Genomic DNA, 18900 nt, shown 5'->3' on the forward strand with positions numbered 1-18900 from the left:
ATGTTTTCTCAATGAATAGATGAGTCTCAAAGCTGTATTTTGGATTGTTTGGAGTTGTCTAATCGTCGTTGCAGGGCAAGGAAGGAAGAGGATGTTGCAGTAGTCCAATATACCTAGTATTAGGGATTGCACTATAAGTTGGAATTGTGTTCTTTCAAAGAATTTTCGGACTTGTCTCAGATTTCTCATGATTGCGAATGATTTCTGAATTGTTTTATTTATTTGCGGTTGCATAGTGCCGCGTCTGTCTATGGTCATGCCAAGTAGTTTTATGGTGGTTTGGATGGGGTATTTGATTGCGTTTATATCTAGGTTGATTGTGGTTTGGACCTTGTCATTTTCGAGAAGGATGAATTTGGTTTTGTCTTGGTTGAGTTTAAGTTTGTGGTTTTTCATCCAGGTTGTGACTGTTTCAAGTGTTTGGTGAAGTTTGTCTGTCATGGTAGGTTTAGAATGATCGTATGGGATGAGGATGGTGATGTCATCGGCATAACTATAGGTGGTTATGCCTAGATTGTCCAGATGCGTTCCTAGAGAAGCAGTGTAGAGGTTGAAGAGGGTAGGGGATAGTGGAGATCCTTGTGGTACGCCGCAGGGGTTTGACCAGGATTCTGACTTTTCTTTGTTAGATTTTACACTGTAGGTTCTGAGTTTTAGGAATCCTTCAAACCAAGAGTATACTTTATCTGAGATGCCTATTGCGTCTAAGATCTGTAGAAGGATGTTGTGATCCACTAAGTCGAATGCCGCAGTTAGGTCCAGTTGTATGAGCAGCATTTTTTTCCCTGTACTAAGGTGTTGTCTGACGGTATCCATAAGGGAGCCTAGTAGTGTCTCTGTACTGAAGTTTGTTCTGAATCCTGATTGCATGGGGTGGAGTAGGTTGTGGTCATCTATGTAATTGGTGAGGAGTTTGGCTACTAGGCCTTCTATAATTTTGACATATAGCGGAATTGAGGCTATAGGTCTAAAGTTAGATGGGTGGTTTTGTGGTGCTTTTGGGTCTTTTTGGATTGGGGTGATGATGATTTCCCTGAGGTCAGCAGGGAATGTGCCTTCTGTGAGCGTGAATTGAATCCATTGTAGAATTATGGTGCGGAATTTTACACTAGAGGTGGTAAGGAGATATGAGGGGCAGTGGTTGAGGTCACAGGAGGCATGACTGTATTTTTTGTATAATTTGTTGAATTCTGACCATTGTATGTTGGGGAATTGAGTCCAAATTCTGTCTGCAGCAGTTGCCTCTTTTCCTGAAGGGTGGATTGTGATTGTGTTTTGATGGGATGGGTTAGTGATGAGAGTGGCTCTGGCGTTTGTAATTTTGTTCTTGAAGTGTTCTGCTAAGAGGGTGGGTGATGGTGGAGGGGTGTTCGTGGTGGTTGTGTATGGTTTGGTGTCTGTTAGTTCTTTCAGGATTTGGAATATTTTTTTGGAATCTTGGGTTTCCGTGCCTATGAGATTAGTATAGTAGCTTTTCCTCTTATCCCTTAGTAGATTTTTTTATTGTTTGTTGATTTTTTTCCAGTCGATTTTTGTTTGATCTTGGTTCTTTTTTCTCCATTTTCTTTCTAATCTTCTACACTGTCTTTTGAGTTGGAGCAATTCATTATCAAACCATTGGTCTGATTTCCTGCTGGTTCTGGTTTTGGTTTGTAGGGGGGCCAGATCATCAAGGATGTTGGTGGACACTTTTTTCCAGTGGGAGATGAAGTTTTTTGGGTCGCAGTCTTGGATAGTTTCGTCTATATTTGACCAAAAAATGGTTGGGTCGATATGTTTGCGTGTGGTATATGTGGTTTTTTTAGCTTGATGTGTGTGTTTGGTCTTGGTCCAGTTGATGTTGAAGTTGTATGTGTAGTGGTCTGACCATAGGGATGGAGACCATGTTCCGTTAGGAGTTTGGATTGCTGGATTGGATGGTTGGTGAGTCATGAATGCAGCAATGTCCAGTTGATGACCTTTTTCATGGGTGGTTTGTGGGTTTAGGATCTGGAAGGATAAGGCATTGAGGAAGGATAGACAGTTATTTGCTGGTGTGGAGGTTGTGTCTTCTAGGTGCAGGTTTAGGTCTCCTAGGATGAGGTTATATTCTGCTGTTAATGAGTTTTGGTAGATGAAGTTTTCAAATTCAGGTCTTACTGTGGTCCAGTTTCCTGGTGTTATGTAGCAGAGCAAGCAGTTTAGTGAGTTTTTTAGTGTTGGGTTTGTGAGGTGACACGCTAGGAAATCCATTTGCGGAGTGGATGTTTTTTCAAGTATGTTTATAGTTAGGGAGTTCTTGAATATTATTGCTAGTCCTCCTCCTCTTTTTTTTTCTCTGCAGGTTACTGTTATTTTATATCCCGGCGGGCAAACTTCTTTTATTCTAGGGTCTGTGTCTGAGGTTAACCAGGTTTCAGTGAGGAATAGGCAGTCAAGTTTTTCTGTTTTTATCCAATTTTTTATGTTTTCTGTTTTGGGTCCTAGTGCTCTGATGTTAACATAGGCACATGTGAGGGAGGTCGTGTCAGTCTGGGGTATGTGAGTTGTTTCCGGGTATATGAGTGTTGTGGGAGATGGATGAGATTTTGTTTTCGGAAGTGTTGATCTTCTTCTCCAGGTAACAGTGATGGAGTGTTGAGTGCTGGCGTGGTGGTTCGAGTTTCTTGATGTGAGTATTCTTCTGTTGGGAAGTTGGAAGTTGGTTGTACTGGAGGATGTGGTTGTGGTGGGTAAGTTGTTTGCTGCTGCTTTCCAACTAGAAATGAGGAGGATTATCAAAAGGGAGGCTAGAGTGTGTGTTTGCAGGGAGAGCTTCATTTTTGTTGTCTGGTTGGGAGTGTTAAATAGAAGGAATGGTTCTCCCTTTGAGTCCCGGCTGGATTGGGAGTGTCAGGTTTTTTCGTGCTGGGAGGAGGGGGAGGAGCGGGGAACTTACGCTCCTTACCTTATGTTGGAAGTCGGCGGGAGGTCCTGTGGAGTGGTATTTGGGGCGTAGGTGTTCCCGGTTCCAAGGTCCGCAAGTGCTCCTCTCAGGTGCTCCACGAAGGCGCTCACTAAGGCGCAGGCGCCTTTGTCGTGCGCCTTCGTCGGCACGCCGAACGGCGGCGCGCCGTTGGCGCTGGGTCGTTTTTAAAAGTAAGATGTCCTCCTGCTGGATCGGGGGGGGGCGGAGCAGGGCTCCCACGCCGGCCCGATCTGGCCCGATTGCCATTTCTTTTTTTTTTTTTAATTCTTTATTAATTTTCAAAACTACAACAGTGCAATACAACCAATGCAACTCATAGTAATACAATAAAAGCACATTCATCTTTCTCATGTTCATAATCATCCTTCCCCCCCCCACCCAAACAATTATCATTCCATATATTATCATAAATATTCTATCTATTCTGATTAATGATATCCATCCCAATTATAAATATTCAAATTATAAATATTCAACTTGTTTTGTTTTTAATGTTAAAAAGTTTAAGAAAATACGGGAGTGAAGGGGGTATTTTTTGATTATAATAGAAGAATATATTTTTCATAATTATATAAGGAAGGGGATATTATTATATTTTATAAGGGTTATTTATAAGATGTCAAGTGTATTTGAAAGTGAAATTGATATATGTATTTAATGTACTTGATTTAAGATATGAAATGAATAAAGTATAAAAAATAAAAATAACCTCTTCCACTGACGGAGGCCAAACTACACATTTTATTCATACCATTTATAACTTAACATTAAAAACAAAACAAATTGTCATTTCTTTAATAAGACATTAACTAAGTACCGACGAATCCAAAATGTGGCCCTGCAGAAGATCTGCAGAATCTGAAAATCCATAGCTTTAAGCGTTTACCCTGCTCAACTATCATTTCACTGCCAACAGCTGAGTGTTCATCCACCCACCAAAGTACAGATTTTAAAAGGAAAAAAAAACCCCGACCTCCTTCCTTAAATGATTGCATCCACATGCTGAAACCAGATTTCTAGTTCAGATGGAACACAGAAAGAGCTGGTGCAAGCTTCTCACTGAAGTCTACCATGAACCTGTCATTGGAGGATCTGAGGGACGTCCCTAGGTGACCTTTCAGCTTTGCACCCTTGTGTCCACAGCCACACACTCTTGACCCCTGAAATTTTAATAGTTAAACTCGTTAAGTCATGATCACCTGAACATCACTCCTTCCAGAATGATTCTGTAAATCTATATCATTGGATATCGTACTTTTAAATATTAAAAGGTGAATATTGTAAACGATTTATCTGGCCAGAAATGGCTCCTGGCTGGTTAAATGGCCTGATAAGAACCTGCTGAAGTGTTGCCTTACTGGGACAGACCAAAGTCCTTCAAGCCCAGAATCCTGTTTCCAACAGCAACCAACCCACGTCACAAGTACCTGGCAAGATCCCAAAGAGTAAAACTGCTGCTTAACCCTAGGAACAAGTGGTGGATTTGCCTAAGTCCATCTTAATGGCTTATAGACTTTTTATTTTATTTTAGGAAATTAGCCAAATCTTTTTTAAACCCTGCTAAGCTACCACTTTCCCGGGAAACCAAATTCCAGAATTTAATTACACATCGTGTGAAGAAATTTTTTCTCTGGTTTGTTTTAAATCTGCTACTTAGTAGCTTCGTCACATGCCCTCTAGAATTTTGGGAAGGATTCACATCTACCTTTTCTACTCCACTCAGAATTTTATAGACCACTATCATGGCACCCCTGAGCCATCTGTTCTCTAAGCTGAAGAGCCCAGGCCACTTTAGCCTTTCCCCCTATGGAAGTTGTCCCATTCCTTTTATCATTTCCATTACCCTTCTCTGTACCTTTTCTAATTCTGCTATATCTTTTTTGAGATGCGGCTGTACCATAGAGCGATACAAGGGCAGAATGGTCTACTAAGAATTTTAAAAAGAGATTGAGGTCACATCATTTCAATTAGTTTTTAACCTTGCTCCCTGATGATGGAGGGTCCTGCTTGTTGGCACATAAGTAGCAACGTTCTAGAGCTCGGATTGTGATGTCATAATGCCTCATTCCACCAATGCCTGAGCTCTGTCCTCATCTGCACAAGGCTCAAACGCTTTAAAATCCTAAGTAGTAACATTCTAGAGCTGAGATTGTGATGTCATAATGCCTCATTCCACCAATGCCTGAGCTCTGTCCTCATCTGCACAAGGCTCAAACGATTTAAAATCCTAAGTAGCAACATTCTAGAGCTGAGATTGTGATGTCATAATGCCTCATTCCACCAATGCCTGAGCTCTGTCCTCATCTGCACAAGGCTCAAACGCTTAAAAATCCTAAGTAGTAACATTCTAGAGCTCAGATTGTGATGTCATAATGCCTCATTCCTCCAATGCCTAAGCTCCGTCCTCATCTGCACAAGCCTCAAACACTTTCAAATCATAAATGTTTGAGGCTTGTGCAGTTAAGGCAGAGATTACAGGAATGAAGCAAGGACAGTGACAAAAGTCATGGGGATGAGACAGGGAAATCGAGTTCCTGCAGGGACGGGGAAAAAAAAAACCCAAAAACCAACTTTGTCCCTATATCATTCTCTAGCTACACTGTCCCTGCACAGAAAGTATTAAAATTGTCTTTGAAAAATGTTTAAATTGCTGGCGTTTTGAAAGTTTAATACATCTATTAAATCCACCATATCCTCCAGACACAGAATTCTTCCATAATTACTCATTAAATCAGCAGACAGTGGTCCTTTTTATCAGAAAGGACTTAATAAAAGTTATACAATGCTTTATTATAGGTCTGTATAATATTAACAGCACAAAAACCTAATTCTAGTCTATTACCTTTAGATTCGCAGGTAAAGCTGGTCTTTTCTTGCAGGCAGCGTTTCCTTATTCCGACAACAAATCCCTGCTCCTCGGTATGTTATCCAGGGCAGTCGAAGCAGGCAGCCAAATGGCCTTGAACCTTTAGGAGAGAAATGCAAGATTCTGTTAACTGTTTATACAATACTAACTAACCAAAATAAGTCAAACAAAATTCGTTAACTGGGCGCTTTGTGTTAGATGCACCAATGTGTTTGCATGAGCTTTAATAATGGTGTTACAATACACGAGTTAAATATATGCGTGTCATATACAGTAAAACTTTAGTTTGCGAGCATAATTCGTTCCAGAAGCATGCTTGTAAACCAAAGCATTCTTATAGCAAAGTGAATTTCCCATTAAAAAAATGGAAAACTCCACAATCCAAAAACTTTTAATACAAAATACTGCATGTACTCGTATTGCAAGATCTTGCTTGTTTAGAACAGTCACTACACTCCGAGAGAGAAAGTGAAAGAGAGAGAGAGGGAGAGAAAAAGTGAAAGAGAGAGAGAGGGAGAGAAAAAGTGAAAGAGAGAGAGAGGGAGAGAAAAAGTGAAAGAGAGAGAGAGGGAGAGAAAAAGTGAAAGAGAGAGAGAGGGAGAGAAAAAGTGAAAGAGAGAGAGAGGGAGAGAAAAAGTGAAAGAGAGAGAGAGGGAGAGAAAAAGTGAAAGAGAGAGAGAGGGAGAGAAAAAGTGAAAGAGAGAGAGAGGGAGAGAAAAAGTGAAAGAGAGAGAGAGGGAGAGAAAAAGTGAAAGAGAGAGAGAGGGAGAGAAAAAGTGAAAGAGAGAGAGAGGGAGAGAAAAAGTGAAAGAGAGAGAGAGGGAGAGAAAAAGTGAAAGAGAGAGAGAGGGAGAGAAAAAGTGAAAGAGAGAGAGAGGGAGAGAAAAAGTGAAAGAGAGAGAAAAAGTGAAAGAGAGAGAGAGGGAGAGAAAAAGTGAAAGAGAGAGAAAAAGTGAAAGAGAGAGAAAAAGTGAAAGAGAGAGAAAGTGAAAGAAAGTGAAAGAGAGAGAGAAGAACCATTGACTCAGTTGTGATGTGTGTATACTATATAGAAACATAGAAAGATGACGGCAGATAAGGGCTATAGCCCATCAAGTCTGCCCACTCTATTGACCCACCCCTTTAAGTCTACTGACCCCCTTAATCGTACAGCCACTCTACTGACCCGCTCCTTCAAGTCTATACCCTAGCGACCCTATTCCTTGACTTGACCCTTGTAGGGAACCCACATAGGTATCCCATTTATTCTTAAAGTCTGGGATGCTGCTTGCCTCAATCACCTGCACTGGAAGCTTGTTCCAATGCTCAATTACTCTTTCCGTGAAGAAGTACTTCCTGGCGTCTCCATGAAACTTTCCTCCCCTGAGTTTGAGCGGATGTCCCCTTGTGGTCGAGGGTCCTTTGAGAAAAAAGATATCATCTTCCACCTCGACACGTCCCGTGATGTACTTAAATGTCTCAATCATGTCTCCCCTTTCCCTACGCTCTTCGAGGGTGTAGAGCTGCAGTTTGTTCAGTCTTTCTTCGTACGTGAGACCCTTGAGCCCCGAGACCATCCTGTTGGCCATCCGCTGAACCGATTCAATTCTGAGCACATCTTTACGGTAGTGTGGCCTCCAGAATTGCACACAGTATTCCAGATGAGGTCTCACCATGGCTCTGTACAATGGCATTATGACTTCAGGTCTCCTGCTGACGAAGCTTCTCTTGATACAACCTATCATCTGCCGTGCCTTAGATGAAGCCTTCTCCACTTGAGTGGCAGTTTTCATGTCTGCACTGATGATTACTCCTAAATCTCGTTCTGCTGTAGTCCTAGTTAAAGTTTCTCCATTCAAGGTGTAGGCTTTGCATGGATTACTGTTTCCGAGATGCATGACCTTACATTTCTTGGCGTTGAAACCCAGTTGCCAGGTCGAGGACCAACTTTCTAATGTACGGAGGTCATGTGCCATAGTATCCTGTAGATTGCAGTCGCTTACTATATTGCATAGTTTGGCGTCATCGGCGAATAAGGTTACCTTACCTTGAAGCCCCTGAGTCAGATCCCCTATAAATATGTTGAAGAGGAGTGGGCCTAGGACTGAGCCCTGCGGCACTCCGCTGGTCACCTCTGATGTTTTAGAGAGGGTACCATTAACCATCACCCTCTGAAGTCTGCCACTCAGCCAGTCATTAACCCATGCAGTCAGTTTCTCTCCTAACCCCATCGATTCCATCTTGTTCAGCAGCCTGCGATGTGGGACGCTGTCAAAAGCCTTGCTGAAGTCCAGGTGTACGATGTCCAAGGACTCTCCCAAGTCCAGCCTTCTTGTCACCCAGTCAAAGAAGCTGATGAGATTGGATTGGCAGGACCTACCCTTGGTGAATCCATGTTGACTGGGATCCCGGAGACTCCCCTCATTCAAGATCGCATCTAGTTTATGCTTAATTAGTGTTTCCATGAGTTTACACACTATTGAAGTGAGGCTCACTGGTCTATAGTTCGCAGCCTCTGCCTTGCAACCCTTTTTATGCAGAGGAACGACGTTAGCTGTTTTCCAGTCCAGAGGAACTTTCCCCATACTTAGTGAGAGATTGAAGAGCACGGCCAACGGTTCTGCCAGAACATCTCTCAATTCTCTGAGCACTCTTGGGTGTAAATTGTCCGGTCCCATGGCCTTGTTCACCTTGAGCCTTGTCAGTTCGCTGTAGACGTCTCCTGATGTGAACTCAAAATTCAGAAACGGGTCTTCCACATTATGTTTTGCCTTTAACTGTGGTCCGTGTCCCGGTGCCTCGCAGGTGAAGACTGAGCAGAAGTATTCATTTAGTAGTTCGGCTTTTTTGGAATCCGCTACCGCGTAGTTTCCATCCGGTTGTCTAAGGCATACTATCCCGTCCGTGTTCCTTTTCCTATCACTAATATACCTGAAGAAGGATTTGTCCCCTTCCTTAATGTTTTTTGCCAGAGTTTCTTCCACTTGAAGTTTGGCCTCCCTAACTGCCATTTTGACCGCTATATGTACTTGTACTGCAAGACATTGTTTGTATATCAAGTTACAATTTAATCAAATGTTTTGCTTGTCTTGCAAAACTTGCAATCCAAGGTTTGACTGTATTCATCTTTCTGTCTTACTTGTGAGGTTACCCCTGCTGTTTCCTCCATGTTGCTATTCCCCCTAATTGTTTCTTCAATTGCTAAAGGGTTCCGTGAAGAATATCGTCTTTATTCCTTTCTTGAACTTTTTGGTGTCCTTTTATAGTTTTAATTCCCTCATGAGTTCCGCCACATTGGGGGCATCACTGAGAACATTCTTTTCCCCCGACACGCTGAGTGTTAAATTCTGTAACAGCAGCTGTGAACATATATGCCATTTTAGAATACAGGTGTAATGAAAAATTATGCCTCACCTGATCATTTTCTTTCCTTTTGAGCAGCAGATGAATCCAGAGACAAGTGGGTTCTAGCCATCTACCAGAAGGTGGAGACAGAGATTACCGAGTGGAACTCGGTCTTATCGGATACAAAGTCTCCTGGTCAACCAGTATTGCTCATAAGAAGGCATAAGGGAAAAAGAAATCAATAAAACTGTTTTCCTATACACTATAACTTTGAACTTGCAACAAGTCACACTAAAAACTGAACCTACCTACAATACACTGACAGAAAAGAAAGACCACACAACTGAAACCGAGAACCCCCAAAGAACAGACAGGGTGGATCTCTGGAATCATATGCTGCGTCTTATGGAAAGAAAATCATCAGGCGAGATAGAATTTAAAAAGGCACATACCCCCAGCCAAAGGAATTGAGCAAAGGGAAATCAGAGGAGCAAAAAAAAAAAAAATTAGCAAAACCAGACTCGGGCATTTGAAGGGCACCCCGCTCCTGTCAGGGGAAGGAGCAGCAGAAGCCCTTATGTCAGGCTGTTCCTGTGTGGTTGCGGTTGTGCGTGTGCGCAGTTGCCTGTGCACAGTTACATGTGCATGTAGGGTTGCGTGTGCGATTGTGGTTGCATGCGAGCGGTTGCCATGTAGGGTTGCGTGTGCCGTTGTGATTGCATGCGAGCGGTTGCCATGTGTACAGTTGCGTGTGCATGTGGGGTTGCATGCGAGCGGTTGCGTGTGCATGTGGGGTTGCGTGTGCATGTGGGGTTGCATGAGAGCGGTTGCGTGTGCATGTGGGGTTGCGTGTGCATGTGGGGTTGCATGAGAGCGGTTGCGTGTGCATGTGGGGTTGCGTGTGCATGTGGGGTTGTGTGAGAGCGGTTGCGTGTGCATGTGGGGTTGCGTGTGCATGTGGGGTTGTGTGAGAGCGGTTGTGTGTGCATGTGGGGTTGCGTGTGCATGTGGGGTTGCATGTGCATAAGAAAAGAGAAAACAGCACAGAAACCCCAGAGGAAAGGTAGGGAAGGGACAAAGTGTAACACCTAAAGCTGGCACCATTCAGTCAAACACCCCAAAGCTCAATTGGGAGAAGTTACTGTGGAACCAGACTTAGGTGGTGTCCTACCCTTGAGAGCGCTACATAAGGTTGGTGAAATCGGAGAAGCTGAGAATACGACTTCGGAGTCAGCAGAGACCCTGGAGTGCTTCCGAAAGCCATAAAGAAGCTGGATGAAATGGCAGGAAAACTGGCCCAAGACATGGAGGCAGTTGTGAGTAAAGCGGACTCCATCTCTTTGACTATGGAGATTGTTTGGACAAATTTTCTCAAATACATACAGAGACTCCTGATTTAAGAGTTGTTTCAGCAGTAATAAAAGATCCAAAATTTGTTTTAAGAAAAATGGACTAGAGAACTTTAATAGACAGTTAAATCTGAGTGTATTAGGAATGTCCCCATGGAAATTTTTTATGTTTCTTCTGGAAATTTTGAAATTCCCCCCTGATAATATTTCGCCTATTAATAAGGCTTATTATTTGTCGTTTAATAAGGATAAAAAATTTGAAATAGGGACCAACCTATGAATCAATCTGGGACTTTAAATTACAAGCAACAGGATAAAGATTTACACATGGGGTCCTTTTACTAAGGCGTGCTCGCCGTTTCAGCGTATGCTAAATATTAGCATGCGCTAAACGCTAACGCGCCCATTATAGTCTATGGACACGTTAGCATGTGCTAAAACGGCCAGCACGCCTTAGTAAAAGGACCCCATATTACGGCGATTCTTGGAGATTCTCTCCCCGATGCAATGGATCGAGCAACTCCGATGGTTAAGTTTTGTCTTCGAGCAAGATCTAAGTGCCATCATGAAAATATATTTTAAAAACAGTGGTACTCTTTTTTTGTGGTCAGCAAATTTGGTTATATCCAGGATGTGGCAAGAATAAGTTGCTGAAAAGACTTATGCAACAATTACATAACAGTGGCCAACCCAGGTCCCAAGTACCTGGCAGAAACCCGAAGAGTAGCAACATTCCAGAGCTGAGATTGTGATGTCATAATGCCTCATTCCACCAATGCCTAAGAGCCAACCTCACCAGTGATGTCACAATGGCTTGATTGTCCTAGACTTGGCTCACAGAAGAACATAAGAGCTACCATACTGGGACAGACTGAAGGTCCATCAAGCCCAGTTTCCTGTTTCCAAGTGACCAACCCAGGTCACAAATACCTGGCAGAAACCCAGAATAGCAACATTCCAGAGCTGAGATTCTGATGTCATAAACCCTCATTCCACCAATGCCTAAGAGCCAACCTCACCAGTGATGCACAATGGCTTGATTGTCCTATACTTGGCTCACATAAGAGCTGCCATATTGGTCACAAATACCTGGCAGAAACCCAGAATAGCAACATTCCAGAGCTGAGATTCTGATGTCATAAACCCTCATTCCACCAATGCCTAAGAGCCAACCTCACCAGTGATGCACAATGGCTTGATTGTCCTATACTTGGCTCACATAAGAGCTGCCATATTGGTCACAAATACCTGGCAGAAACCCAGAATAGCAACATTCCAGAGCTGAGATTCTGATGTCATAAAGCCTCATTCCACCAGTGCCTAAGAGCCAACCTCACCAGTGATGTCACTATGGCTCAATTGTCCTATACTCAGATTACCTAAGAATTGCCATACTGGGACAGACCGAAGGTCCATCAAGCCCAGTATCCTGTTTCAAACAGTGGCCAACCTAGGTCCCAAGTACCAGACAGAAACCCAAAGAGTAGAAACATTCTAGAGCTAAGATTGTGATGTCATAATTAAGAGCCAACCTCACCAGTGATGTCACAATGCCTTGATTGTCCTATACTTGGCTTACATAAGAACATAAGAGCTTCCATACTGGGCAGATCGGACATCCATCAAATCCAGTATTCTGTTTCCAACAATGGCCAACCCAGGTCCCAAGTACCTAGCTAGATCCCAAGTAGTAAAAGAGATTTTATGCTGCTTATCCTAAAAATAAGCAGTGGATTTCTCGAAGCCACCTCAATGGCCTATGGACTCTTCTTTTAGAAAATTACCCAAACCTTTTTTAAACCATGCTAAGCTGATTTCACCACATTCTCCAGCAACAAAATTCTAGAGTTTAAATTACACACTAAGTGTAGAAATATTTTCTCCAGTTTGTTTTAAATCTACTACTTAGTAGCTTAATCGCATGTCCCCTAGTCCTAGTATATTATAGATGGATCATGGATAAAGGGTCATAGGTCAACTTGTACAACCCACAGCTTGCTCAGCCCCAGACATTAGACAGCAACTACTAAGAGTACTTAATCGTGAACCCTTTTAACTCTTTGCTGGCTCATGTAATCTGCGACATCTGAAAGATAAAGCACACCGTTGTTGCTGGGTCCATCTGTGTTGAAAAATCATCTCAAAATTATTTGTATACTTCAAATTAAAACAAAACAAAAAAAAATTTGACTAAAGGGAATGTGGGAATCCCCTACATGATATCAGAATTTCCTGACATCTTGGGGAAATTCCCTTAAGAAATATCAGTACTAAAGAATGTTGTCCAAAGGAATCTTTTGAAATAACCAGTTCTGTAGAGTTCCAGTCCACATGCACTACTAGTCTTGGAGTCTGTGTAGGTTGTAACTCCGAGACCTTTCAAAGAACAATAAAATTATTCGTAGCACACAAACGTTTTAGATCTCAAGGGCCTCCTCTTCATATGTGACCATAGTGCTGGACAATTATTTAATTTCTAGAAAATGCTGTAGAATGGGAATTCCCACTATTGGGGTCACCAAGGGTGCCCAGCAATGTAGTAAACCCCCACTGCCTGCCAGAAACAAGAGATCTGGAAGAAAAACAAGTGGGGAAAGCATGCAGAGCACAACTCCTGGAATTCTTTCCAAATCCTTTGCATGTGTATATGTATCTGCTTGAGCTCTGCAATGTGGTGTGTTTGTGGGAAGATAGCTGGGGGAGGGTTGCAGGAGGATATTTGTATGGAGAGGGGAAATTTTGCAGGGTGGAGTGGAGTAGTTGTAGAGGGCTTGTTTTGGGAAGTAGGATCAGTTTGTGGGATGGGGCGGCGGGGGGAGCAGCCGCAGGTAGTCTTTGGAATTGGGAAGTTTACAGGGTGGTAAGGCAGTTTGCCAGAATAGTTTTAGGGAATGGGGCAGTTGCAAGGGATGTTTGCGAGTGTGCAAATGTTACAGGGGGTAATTTTAGGGGGTTGGGCAGATGAAAGTAGTAGGTTTCGACTTGTGGGTACAATGGGGGGGGGCAGTTGTAGGTGAGTCACTTTTAGGCTGTTGAGAGCAGTTTGGAGAGGGCAGTCTATGAATTTGGAAGAGTTAAAGGTAAGGAGTAAAGAAAGTCTAAAAAGGTGGAATCCTTAATTGCTGTGTTTCACTTGATGTAAATTTTTATGCCACAGAAGCTAAAACTCATTTTCCCATAGAAATGCATTGGGCCATTTGGGGGGGGGATTTTATTTCTCTGGAACCCGTGGTTTCATTCGGTCCCTTTTCAAATCCAATGTGTCCTTTTACCACATGCCCGAGTTTCATCCCATTCCGTTAAATTTTCAGAGCGTTATTTTGCTCCCATATGGACAATCAGTCATTGATCCCTTTGGTGTAATTCTTTCAAACTTCAACCGGGTTGGAAAGAAAGAAAAGCAAGCCAAGCCAGACTAACTCACGAGCATATATGTTGAGACAGCAGCTCTAACTAGGTTCACTCGGTATCCAGCTGAAAGACAAACTGGATGGGCCACTGGGGCCGTGACCTATTCAGCCTTTTCCCACACCCAATAGCAATTTCGAAACGTCAAGGATGAGAGCAGAAATTGGTTGGTTTGCCCTGCAAAATTATCCATATTAATATTTTAAGACAATTTTCAAAAAAACACATGCAGGAAAGGTAAGAACATAAGAAGAAGTTGCCTCCGCTGGGTCAGACCAGGGGTCCATCGCGCCCAGCAGTCCGCTCACGCAGCGGCCCATCAGGTCCATGACCTGTAAGTGATCCTTTGTCTAAAACCTTTCAATACCCTTTCATCATCCTATCTCTGTCTCCATCTATATCCCTCAATCCACGTATCCTTCAGGAACTTGTCCAATCCCTCTTTGAATCCTCTTAATGTATTCTGTCCTATTACATCCTCCGGAAGCGCATTCCAGGTGTCCATCACCCTCTGAGTGAAGAAAAATCTCCTAGCATTGGTTCTAAACCTGACCCTTTCAATTTTTCCGTGTGCCCCCTTGTTCTGATAGTTCCCAACAGGCTGAAGAATCTGTCCCTTTCCACCTTCTCTATGCCCTTCATGATCTTGTAAGTCTCTTATCATGTCTCCTCGAAGTCTCCGCTTCTCTAGGGTGAAGCGCCCCAGCCTTTCTAGTCTCTCAGCGTATGAAAGGTTTTCCATACCTTTTATCATTGTCGTCGCTCTTCTCTGAACCCTCTTCACGTATTTCCATGTCCTTCTTTAGGTACGGCGACCAATATTGGACACAGTATTCCAGATGCGGTCACACCATCGCGCGATACAGCGGCATGATGACTTCCTTCGTTCTGGTTGTAATACCCTTCTTAATAATACCCAACATTCTGTTCACTTCCTTGAGGCTGCTGCGCATTGTGCCGTCGACTTCATTGTTGTGTCCACCAGCACACTCAAGTCTTTTTCAAGGTTACTTCCCTCTAGTACTAATCCCCCCATTTGGTAGCTGAACATCGGATTCTTCTTTCCTATATGCATGACCTTGCATTTCCCCACATTGAAGTTCATCTGCCATTTATTTGCCCACTCTTCCAGTTTGTTCAGGTCCCTTTGTAGGTCCTCACATTCGTCCGTGGTTCTAACCCTGCTAGAGTTTAGTGTCATCCGCAAATTTTATAACTTCACACTTCGTCCCCGTTTTCAGGTCATTTATAAATACGTTGAACAGCAGTGGTCCGAGTATTGACCCCTGCGGAACTCCGCTCGTGACCCTCCTCCAGTCCGAGTAGTGGCCCTTCAACCCTTTGCTTCCTGCCTGCCAACCCATCTGTGCACGCCCCCTTCAACCCCGTGGTTCCACAGCTTCTTAAGTAGCCACTCATGGGGCACCTTGTCAAAGGCTTTTTGGAAGTCGAGATAAATGATGTCTACGGGTTCCCCTTGGTCCATCTGGCTGCTTACTCCCTCAAAGAAGTGCAGCAAGTTTGTTTGGCACGATCTTCCTTTGCAGAAGCCATCTTGGCGCGCTTTCATTAGCCCATTTTTGTCAATGTGCTCATAGATGCTGTCCTTTATAAGCACTGAAATGTTAAAAACTTACGTGAGGAAAGACATTCAATTCATGACTCATTATGGGACCATCTAACATCTCCTGATAAGGCGTTACCTTGTCAACCAGCCTTCTAAAAAGTTCCATCTTTGGCTTTATCTCAACTAATGTGGGCAGAATGAACTGTAGTTTTTTCCCTTACCATATTGTTCATTCCTTCCCTTTCCCCACTTTTTTTTTTTTGGGGGGGGGGGGGGGGGGTTATAGCCAAGTTTATTGAACACAGTATAGTATAAGGTGGCTTCAAACACCTCCCCTGGGCATTTTAAAGTTCATTGTGTGACCTGCAGGTTGGACAAGCTTCAGCATCTCCTTGGTGTCTGGATCAACTTCAATGATCTCCTGGGATATAGTTATCCCGTCTCTCTCTTTCTTCTTCCTGCAGTTTTGATGGAGATGCCTCCGACTGGGCCTCTCTGGATGCGTTTCATCAGATGAGTAACATAGCCAGCGATTTTGTTGCACAGTTTCTTGCTAGGGACGATGGCGATCGCTTGTTGGTGTGGAAGTCATTTCCTAGCCGGGTACTTTTCTATAATGACCTGGGCGGCCTTTTTCACAGCCTTTGTCCTCACACGTCCCATGTTGGACAAGGCCGTTGGAAGACTTTTTTGTTGTTGTTTATTGTAACCTACTGACTCCATTCTTTCCTAGTTGGTTTGATTGTTTAATTGTATTGTACATTCCCTACTCTTTTAATTTTTATATTTACTTATTTTAAACCGCTCAGATTTACCCTTGGTTTTATATTTGCAGTATAAAACTGAGGTGTTACAATTATGCTAGTCTATTTTAACTATGACCCATATTCTCTAAACCATTCTCTCTCAAACTGTGCCCCGAAGAGATTCTGGGTGTGCCATGAGAGAGTCCAGAATTTTACTTTAATCATTTTAAAAATTCCAATCCAATCCTTAAGTTTATATACCGAGTCATCCCCAAATATTGGGGCTCAATTCAGTTTACATTGTTATAAAAAGGAGACCAATTGGACGAAGGAGGAATCAAATCTATCTGCTCACCATAATACTAAATAAGATCGATTTTATATTCATCGAAAGCTTGTTGAAATGGAGCTGTTGAGGGCAGGTGAAGGCACAGATGGTCTATTAAGAGGCTGCTTGCCCTAGATCGGAAGCATGGAATCTTGTTACTCTTTGGGATTCTGTATGGAATGTTGGGATTCTAGAATCTTGTTACTCTTTGAGATTCCGGAATCTTGCTATTCTTTGGGATTCTATATGGAATGTTGCTACTCTTTGGGTTTGGGCCAGGTACTAGTGACCTGGATTGGACACCATGAGAATGGGCTACTGGGCTTGATGGACCATTACTCTGACCCAGTAGGGCTATTCTTATGTTCTTATGAATGACCACACACTGAGAGGCCAATCAGCTGTATAATGTACCTAAAAATGTTCCAGGTCAAGAGAGACATTTGGGTCATTTACATGCCACCCACACGCCCATTAATGGAATATATCCTGTGTGTTTGGGTATTGGTCCTGCCTAGCACACGCCCCCCACTCTTTCCCAAACACACCCCCTTTTAGGGTGCGTATGTGTATATAGTGCAATTGTGTACACCTGTTTTGCCCTTATAGAATATCACTAAGCACGTTCCTGGCTTTTGGGTAACCCGATGTTGATTCCGGGCAGGTGACCGTCACCTGACTTTTACAGAAAATTCTGCTACCAATTTTGCTACCATGATACTTTAAAATAATATATACTTCAACTGTTCAGCACACCGCCGAATGTATACATACTTCTTGAATATCGTATTTGGTCTCATAAGTCCACGATAATGAATATGTATTTAGATCAGAACACGCTACGAGATCATCTCTGGAAAGGGAGTGTACTGAAAGACATGGAAGAGTTGGGACGTCAATGTTCTCTGTGGCAGGGGTGAAATTTTTGGAACGCACCGACAGGTCAATTGTGTCGGTCTAGAGATTTTTTTTTTTTTTTTTAAATTCCTGAAGACGCACTTGTTTTGTTGATGCATTCATGTGAAAAATATGAGTAAGACTATTCTGCGAAGAAGTTACCGTCCTCTTATTAATGTATTGTATTGTTTTCCATTCATTTTGTATATGGACTGTACACTGCTTAGATTTTTAAGTGGTATATAAAATGTTTGCCTATAATGGTGGTGGTGGGAGGCTGACTGCAAGTGGTAGTGTTCAGTAACTCTAGTAAAGACTTTAAGACAATTATGAATAATTGCAAGTTAAAGCACTTGTTAAAGAAACAACAAAGGAAATCCAAGCAAGTATTACGGTAATTATAATAATAGGATACAAGTTCTTCCTCAGACCCCCCAAAAAATAAAGGGAAGAGAATAAAAGAAAATTGAGGAGAGTCTAACAAGGGGAAAGTGGCGCAAGCTACAGTCTCAGCACCCTGAGGTTGTGGGTTCAAATCCACGCTGCTCCTTGTGACCCTGGGCAATCATTTAATCCCCTCTTTGCCCCAGGTAAATTAGATAGATTGTGAGCTCGCCGGGATAGGAAAAAATGCTTGAGGACCTGAATAAATCCATGTAAATTATTCTGAGCTCCCTTGGGAGAAAAGTATAGAAAATTGAATAAATAATGTGAAAAAAGTTTCAGCCTCGTAACCAGAGCCGAGACTGTGATGTCATAATGCCTCTTTCTACCAATAACAGCAAACCTCAGTGTTGTCACAATGGCTTGACTGTCCTTTACTTGGCTCACTTTTACTACATTTTGATTTCTAGAGTGGTGCAGTGCTTAAAGCTACAGCCTCGGCACCCTGAGATTGTGGGTTCAAACCCACGCAGCTCCTTGTGACCTTGACTTAATCCCCCCATTGCCCCAGATACATTAGATAGATTGTGAGCCCACCAGGACAGACAGGGAAAAAATGCTTGAGGACCTGAATAAATTAATGTAAACCGTTCTGAGCTCCCCTGGGAGAACAGTATAGAAAATTGAATAAATATAGTATGAAAAGTTTCAGCCTCTTATAACCAGATCTGATATTGTGACATCATAATGCCTCATTCCACCAATAAGAGCCAGCCTCATCAGTGATGTCACAATGGCTTCATTGTCCTAGACATGGCTCCCTTTTGCTACATTTTGATTTCTAGAGTGGCACAGTGGTTCAAACCCACGCTGCTCCTTGTGACCTTGGGCAAGTCACTTAATCCCCCCCCATTGCCCACCAAGACAGACAGGGAAAAATGCTCAAGTACCTGAATAAATTCATGTAAACCGTTTTGAGCTCTCCTGGGAGAACAGTATAGAAAATTTAATAAATAAATCAATCAACTAATTTACACTGAAGACCTAAAACAGACTTAAGGCCCTCTTTTACTAAGGTGCGCTA

General features: G+C 42.7%; 1 long non-coding RNA gene across 1 annotated transcript in view; it reads right to left on the reverse strand.

The window, feature by feature from the left end:
* Positions 1 to 3555: 3555 nt before the first annotated feature.
* The window catches only part of LOC117366328, a 50513-nt gene continuing 35168 nt past the window's right edge, over positions 3556 to 18900 (reverse strand). The window contains exons 2-3 of the long non-coding RNA XR_004540559.1: positions 5790 to 5913; positions 3556 to 4107 (exon numbers count right to left, since the gene is read on the reverse strand). This is a non-coding gene — a long non-coding RNA (uncharacterized LOC117366328). The remainder of the gene's footprint in view (positions 4108 to 5789; positions 5914 to 18900) is intronic.

The sequence above is a fragment of the Geotrypetes seraphini genome, chromosome 9 (assembly GCF_902459505.1).
Source record: "Geotrypetes seraphini chromosome 9, aGeoSer1.1, whole genome shotgun sequence".
NCBI lineage: Eukaryota > Metazoa > Chordata > Amphibia > Gymnophiona > Dermophiidae > Geotrypetes > Geotrypetes seraphini.